This window comes from Pteropus alecto, unplaced genomic scaffold (assembly GCF_000325575.1).
Source record: "Pteropus alecto unplaced genomic scaffold, ASM32557v1 scaffold96, whole genome shotgun sequence".
Classification (NCBI taxonomy): Eukaryota; Metazoa; Chordata; class Mammalia; order Chiroptera; family Pteropodidae; genus Pteropus; species Pteropus alecto.
The window spans coordinates 1,421,644-1,429,231 of record NW_006438979.1 but is presented as its reverse complement, the minus strand read 5'-3'; positions in this window follow the sequence as shown (position 1 = coordinate 1,429,231).

The following is a 7,588-nucleotide window of genomic DNA, read 5'->3' as shown; positions in this document are numbered from 1 at the left end:
CTCCTTCTCCACCCACGTGCCTGCCTCGGGTGACCTATGCGCCCTGCCTTCCTTCTCAGGGTCCCCAAATGAGTCCATCACGTGCAGCATGCTGTCTTCCCGAAGCCCGACTCACCGACCCCACGGCGTACTCAGCACCGCAGACAGGGCTGCTGGGTGCGGCCAAGGGAACGAGCCCCCGGCAGGCCACACCTGGCCCTAAACTGTGCCCTGCCCTTTGGTCAGTGACAGAGTATTCGGGTGTCCGGGCCAAAGTCCTGCATTCTTCCCTCCCGCGCGGGCCTGCCTTTCGATGACTAAGAAGTCCCGTCGGCTCTAGTTCTGCGGTGGCCGACGCTGGGAGCTCGCACAGCCGCATGCATCAGTCCTGTCGCCGCTGAAACAAACGGTCACGGACATGACGGCCTCTCGCGGTTGTCTTGGGACACGAGCCTCGGCAGCCTGGGGGTCTGCTCAGGGCTCCCCAAAGCCACCATCAAGGACTCGACCGATGTGGGCTCTTGTCAGAGGCCCTGGGGAACATCTGCATCCAAGCTCATTGTGGTCGTCGGTCAAATTCAGCCCCTCGGGTTGTAGGACTGAAGTGTCCTCCCTGCTGGCCGCTCCCGGGCCAGCCGCGTACCTGGTCGCGCTTTCCACGAGGCCCCTGCAGCAGCGCTGGCTGCCTCCTCTCCGACGTCAGCCTCCGAGGGCTTGTGGGGTGACTCTGGACCCGCCTGCCAAATCCACGGTCATCGTCCCATCTCTGCGTCCCTCATCCAGTCACATGTGCAAAGTCCCCTTTGCCCAGTAAGGAAACATAGTCACAGGTGCCAGAGTGAGGCTGGGGACATCTTTGGAGGCCCTCAGCTCTGACAGTCACGCTGGTCTGTAAGTACCGGGGGACAATCTACGAACCCGTGGAGGGTCTTTTCACTGCAGGCGTGGTGCGGCCCGGAAGCCACGCTGGGTGTGCTGGTCAGTTGGAAGCTGCCTCCCTGCCATGCAGATGGGCTTCTCGCCCATGCGGGGCCACGGGGCCACGTGAGCTCAGCGGTCTTGCTGGTGCCCTCGGCCTGCAGCCCGCATGGCTCCCCCTGTAATCATGCACAGGCCCCAGACGTGCTGGGACGTAGGCAGCAGCTCAGAACTGACGTGTGTGTGTGCGCGCGCGCATGCGTGAGTGTATGTGTGCATGCGTGTGTGTCTCTGTGTCTGTCTCTGTGTGTGTGTATGCGTGCTGGGACGTAGGCAGCAGCTCAGAACTGACGTTTGCATGTGTGTGTGTCTGTGTGTGTATGCGTGCATGTGTGTGTGTGTGTGTGTGTGGTCCTGTCCACACTCCTGAAGCCCCTCTGAAACCCCCTCCCAGCGTCAGAGGGAGAGCTGAAATGGAAACGGACCAAGGCAGACTCAGCCGGCCTCAAGATGTGGTCGCAGGTCAGCGCCAGGGGCCAGTCTGCCTTTGGGGCCAGAGGTGGGTGAACGAATGAGTGCATGAATGAATGAGGTGAACGCAGAGCTGTCCTCGGGTGCCAGGGCAGGGGTCCAGCTCCCCCCACACAGTAGCTTCCTGGCTCGGAGGAGCCGAGGTCGTGCAGCCGGTGCGACGGCAGATGGGGGCGGCGCGCACGCGGGGCGATAGCCGCCCTGCTGCTTCTGTCCGCGGGGCCTCGACCAGGGCAGGACAGCGGCCCCTGCCCCGCCGCTTGTCCACGCCCCTCCTCCGGCCCGTCCTTCCTGGCGGGGAGGGAGGAGGCGGGCGCTGCCCCTCCCCTGCGCGGTCAGCGGGGAGCGGAGGGGGGCTGTGCTGAGCGCCGAGGTGGGCTCCTGGACGGGGTCCAGCGGGTCGAGCTCAGCCCTCTAGCCCCAAGCTTCGCCTCAGGCCAAGAGGCTGAGCTGTGGGTGGAAAGGCCGGAGGCGGGCGCGCCCCTCCCCCCTCGCCCCGGGGCCCACCCCGCACTGTCCCCGGCCTGCGCCTCAGCTCCCCAATTAGCCCAGCTGTGCCCCGACCCCCAAACCCCCAAATCTATACCCTTCTTGCTCCTGCCTTCACTGTCTCCGGCCCCGGGGCTTTCTGTTCCACGCCCGCCCCCATCATAGGCGGCCAAGTGAGCCAGTGTGAGCAGCGCGGGGCGCACACCCCTGCACCCCTGCCTCCACGAGCGGCCCCGGCGGTGGCCTCGTTTGTGGGGTGGGGTGAATGGGCCGCTCCAGAGAAGCAGCACGAGCCTCTCCCTAGGAGCGATTAGCCCTGCCATGTGGGATGGGCAGACCTTGGGGGGTGGCCCACGGCGGGAACCGTGGCCAGAGGCGGGACCCTGAACTGGGGGCCAGTCTGCGGGCAGCGGGGCGAGCAAGCGGTCACCCCACAGGTTCCAATCCTGCTGTGCCCATGGAGGCTGGTCAGGGACGGCCGAGAAGGCTCCCAGCGCCCTGAGGCTCTTGCTGGACCCCACGGCTGGCACAGGAGGCTGGGCCTGCTCCCCGAGGGGCCGTCCGGTCCGGGCAGCCCCAAGAGGCTCAGGATGGGGGGCGAGGGGGGAGGGCTTTTCCTCCGCAGAAACTGGCTGGTTCTGTCCGTCCGTGTCCGGAAGTCGCTAGCTAAGGAGCCGAGTCAGCCCGGTGTCCCGGTTCCTCAGTAAGCGGCACCCCTCCTTGGACTGCGGGTGGGGGTGGGGGTATCGCAGTGTTTTGACGCGCTGCAAACTCTGTGGCGGTGGACGAGGTGCGGGCCGCTCGCGCGTGGCCACACGGAGAGACGCGGAGCGCTCCCAGGGGCCGGGGACGCGGGGAAGGGGCCCGCGGGGACAGTGGCCCGAGGCCGGTGCTGTCCGCCTGGGCTCCGGGCCGGGCCGCTGTCCGCGGAGGAAACGTCGCGCTGGCCCGCGCGCCACTTTCGCGGCGTCATTTGCATTTTGAAGTTGGAGGGATTCGGAGCCGCCTGGATGGCCGTTTCCAGGGCCGTTGGCGCCCTGCGCGTTGTCTAAAGGGCAGACAGAGGCCCATCCGGGGCGTGTGAGGCGGCAGTGGGGGTACCCCGCGGGAAGAAGATAGGAACTTGCGTTTTCGGGGTCCTGTGCTGCGGCCCTGCGCCAGAAATGGGAATAAAATAAAATTAAAAAAAAAAAAAACACCCCGGAACGGAACCGGGTCAGAAACCAGCCCGAGCAGCGATGGGCGCGCCCCCGCCGGGTCGCGGCCCCATTGTTGGCTCGGCGGAGGTCCCCAGAAAGCCGCCGTGATGTGCGGTCCTCCGAGGTAAACCGCTTCGCTCCCCGCAGAAATCATGTTTTTCTTAAATAAAACGTAACGCAAGGGTCCTGTGATTAAATCTGAAAGGAGAGGCTTTAATGTCCACCATATGTTGCAAAGTACACGACGAGGGTGGAGAGAGGGAGAGAAAATTCCACAGAAGGCAAACAGCGTCCCTTCCTACAAAATATGTGCTGGAAAGATGCGTTTTTGCAGTGAGGGCTGTTTTAGGAACCCCCCACATAAATCCTGGGATTTGTAGCAAAAGCGAGAAGAAATGAAACAAAAATAAGCCTACATTTTCTGGGCTGGCCCTCGGAGGCCCAGGGGCGGGCCACCCCCCTGGACAGCCGCGGAGGGCCGGCCATCGCGGCCTTTATTAATATCATAGATGTCCCCGTTGTCCACGGATCAGTCCTCGGCAGGCGAGAGCTGCATTAACAGAGCACAGCGTAATGAAAATCTATTAGCCTCACAGTTGAAACGCGGATGTTTGTGTCAATCAATAAACAGGGCAGGGAGGGAGACCCCATGGCAGGCGTCTAAATTTAAAAGGGGGAGGACCGTAAGGGGAACCCCTCCAGGAAATGTGTTAAGACGTCTGTAAAATCCTGACCGTCTGATCGATCCTGATAAATATTTAATGGGCGGGGAGGGCTGGATTGTTGTTGAAAAGGCCCGCTAGTCATCGAAAACCATTCACACGCCCCGGTCCTTGTTAATGGAAAGTGTCTTTGGGATCAGGGGCGGAGGGACTGTGCCAGATGGAGGGGCATTCCTTGAAATTTGCTTCTTCCGTTTCTGGAGGACCGAGGGTGACCCTGGTGCGCTGGGCCTGGGAGGGTCTGAGCTGACGGTTGTGGGGACGTTGACTGGCCCGGTGACCCCTGCCCTCCCCAGGGCTGCAGGCCTCAGAGGCTGCAAGCGGTGGCCTGCATTAGGAGCCGGGGCATGCGATCCGATTCAAACTGAGCGCGTGCACGACAAGGGCTGCTCGGTGTTACTGGGCTGAATGTGAAAACCCCAGCCATACCTGTCAGGAACTAAATAAAGCAAATATTAAACATTTGAATATTCATTGCCCCCTCTCCCTGGGCGCTGTAAATGAGACAGAGAGAGAGAGCAGTTAGCCCACGTGCCATTCATTAACATGTACCTAATTCACATACAGGAATCAGATTATTTCATAAAATCGAAAATCGCCAACGTAGGTTTCCTGCTGCCATCCTGAGTCGGCCCCTGGAGCCTGCCCATTGCCTCCGGCCTGGCATGTCCTCCGTTGGGACAAGGGACCGCTGACGTGGTTACCGGGTCTGCTGTGTCTCTGGCTTCTGTACCGAGTTTCCTGGGGAGCCAGCTGGACCAGAGTCTGGACACGCACGGTTATCCAGTGTGCCTTTCAGACACAGGTCTCCAAACGGAAGTCTGGCCCGCGTGCATAATGCAGGAAGAGGAGAAAGACCTTTCCGCCAGCGCAGGGCCCTGCCTGCTCCCTCTGCTCCAGTCCCCGGGGCAGGCGGGGCCGCTTTCAGCCGTCCCCAGCCCCTGTGGACCAGCTCTCTGGCCCTGCGTGAGTCCCCAGACGCAGGCGGGGAGCCCGCCGGGCCTGGCCGGGGGGACTGTAGCTGGGTGAACTCGGGTGGGGGGTGCAGCCCCGCCACATACGAAGGGAGCCTGGCCTCCCGCTGAGTGGCCTGCGGAGCGGGGTCAGGGCTTCAGGGAAGACTCTCTGAGCCAGCACAGAGGACCCAGCTTCCTGCGCACCCGGGACCCTTTCTCCGTCCCCAGGACAAGGTCTCCTGGCATTTTAATGGTTTTGTGCTGCATTCGGCCTCCGCATCTCCTCCCGGCCGGAAGGCCAACGGGACCGCGAGGGCAGGAGCAGCCGGGCACCCGGGGCTTGGGCAGCGCGGCGCGGAGGGACGCACAGCCGCCAACCCATGACCAGCGCGGGCTCCAGGGAGCGCGCAAAGTTTTTGGTGAAGCCAACGTTGGAAACTTTTTTTCCTTCCAGAAACCAGAACCCCCCAGCCCCTGCTTAATTTGCTCCGCCATCCCCGCACCCGCTTCTTTCTGTTTGTTGCTGGTGTTTCCACGAAGCGAATACACTTTCGTTTCTATCCACAGACGTCCCGAACCCCGTCTGCTCTGGCAGAGCTGGCGAAGTGCCGCGGAGACGTTGGAGCACCCCCGTTCTCTACGGAGGAGAGGCGATTTTAACCCGCTGCCGCCGCTCCTGGTCCTACTTTGCAGGGCCAGCTTCGGGGGGAGGGGTCTGCGCCCTGCCTCCCGCCTGCTGTCCCCCAGCGCAACATAAATGTCACTTTTCACAGTGAGCCCGCCCCGAGGCCTGGGGCAGCCTTGCGCATTAGCAAAAGCGTGTGGTGGAGAAAGTCTTTGCTTAGGCTGCAGTGTAAAGAATAATGTTAATACTAGGCGTTTCGTGTCTCTGTCTTTGAGGGGACTAAGCGAAGGAGCCTGTGTGCTCCCGGCCAGGGATGGGGAGTGGGTTCAGGGGCGCTCACACTCCTGGGTCCCCAAAAGGTAGACAGGTAGACCTCCGCTTTGCTCATGGCCCAGACAAAGTTTCATTTTTGGAGCGGGTCATCTCGCTTGCCTGGTCTTAGAAAAAACGAGGCCTCCCACACTGGGGAAGGGAGCCGGTGCGGGCCTTTCCTTTTAGGATGGATTATTCCAAAACCATTTGTCAACGCTGGGAATTAAAATGGGGGCTGCAGTGGACGGGGGGCCTTGAATTCTCTCCCAGGCTTAAGGGTCTTGAATGTCCAGAGTCACATCTGGTGTCACTTGGGGAATCCTGGAGGCAGCCGGCCCCTGGTCTGAGCCCCGATCCCTCTTGCATGGGGTGGGGTCTGAGGTGGGGACAGCCTTGGTTGGGAGTCTGGGTTGGGAACTACAGCCCCCAGGGAAGGCCTGGTCCCTGGGGTTACAGAGGCGGGGGCCAGGGGGTTGCAGGAAATGGGGGTGGGCAGTACTTTGGAGGGTTCAGTGCTAGGTCCCTGGGGACACTGGCCTCCACACCTGAGGCTGAAGGGGTGGACATATGGGAGTGAGGTGAGGACAGGAAAATTTCATCTGTCTCTGAGGACCCCAGAAAGTTACTCTGGCCCAGAGCCACCCCCCTCCCTTCCCCACCCTCTCTCCTCTGGTCTGTCACTCCGCTGCTATGTCCTGCCCGGAGACGTTCACTCGCAGGCCTGGGTGGCCAGCCTCAGCTGGGGAAGAAGAGGCGTCCCGTGGAGGCGGAGGCAGAAGCCAGGGGTACGAGGCTCGGCCCAGGCACACACCGTCAACTCCTGGCCCGCCAGGCGCCGAACCCGCGCTTTCTCGCGCGCAGACGGCAGCGTGCATAATGCATGAGGCGCTATTTGTAATTCCGTGTGATATCCGCGCGCCTCCGCTTTGATTAGAGGGCCGCAGTGACAAAGACCTGTTTGTCAAGTGGCCAGGGCTTCTTCGCCTTTCGCTTTTGAAGTCCGAGAGAGGCTGCGACTCCCAAGTCCCCGAGCTCGGAGCTGCGCGCGCGGGGCTGAGCGGCCGCGGTCTGCGCGGGAGACGCGGGCGCGGTGCTGCCCGGAGCACCGAGGGTGCAGAGGAGAGAAAAAACCCAGAGGGAGCGGAGGAGGGAGGGACGTGGAGGGGGGACGGAGGGAGGGTGGAGGGCGATGGAGGGACAGATGAGGGACAGATGGGGGGAGGGAGGAGACGCAAAGCGGGGTGGGCTCCTTCAGCTCCGGCCGCTGCTCCTCCTACCCCGCCTCCCTGGCAGGGCCCCCCTCCCCCAGATCGAGGAAGCCCCGCGTGAAAACGACCCCGAGCCCCGCGGAACCCGGACGACCCTTCCGCCTTCCTCCGAGCAGCAGGACACGACCGTCCAGCGTCCGCGGCACCCGGCGAGGCAGCCTCCTGGGCACCGCGCAGGGTGGGCTCGTCCCGGGCTCAGGACCAAACGCCTCAACTTGAAAATATGCAAAGCCCAGCTCTCCCAAACCCACCGCCCCGCCGCCCCCTCCGCAAAGCCTTGTTCCAAATGCGGCACGGGGGTCGGGTGGGGGGAGGGACGGGGGATGTTACACAAAACAGGGAAAAGGAGAAAAGTCAACTTTATTTGCAGATGGAGTTTTGCAGACAGGATGACAAGCGTGGCTTCCGAGACTGTAAAGTGAATTTTGTTACGCAGTTGAGAAAGTTGCCTCCTGCGGAGGGGAGTCTGAAAAGGGGCTGGTCATAAAAACGGTGACACGGCCCCAATGTGTGCACCCCCCCCCCATGACTATCCCAGACCCCAGGTTGACAGAACAGCTCCAAAGAAGGCGGCATCAGTCACCCCCCC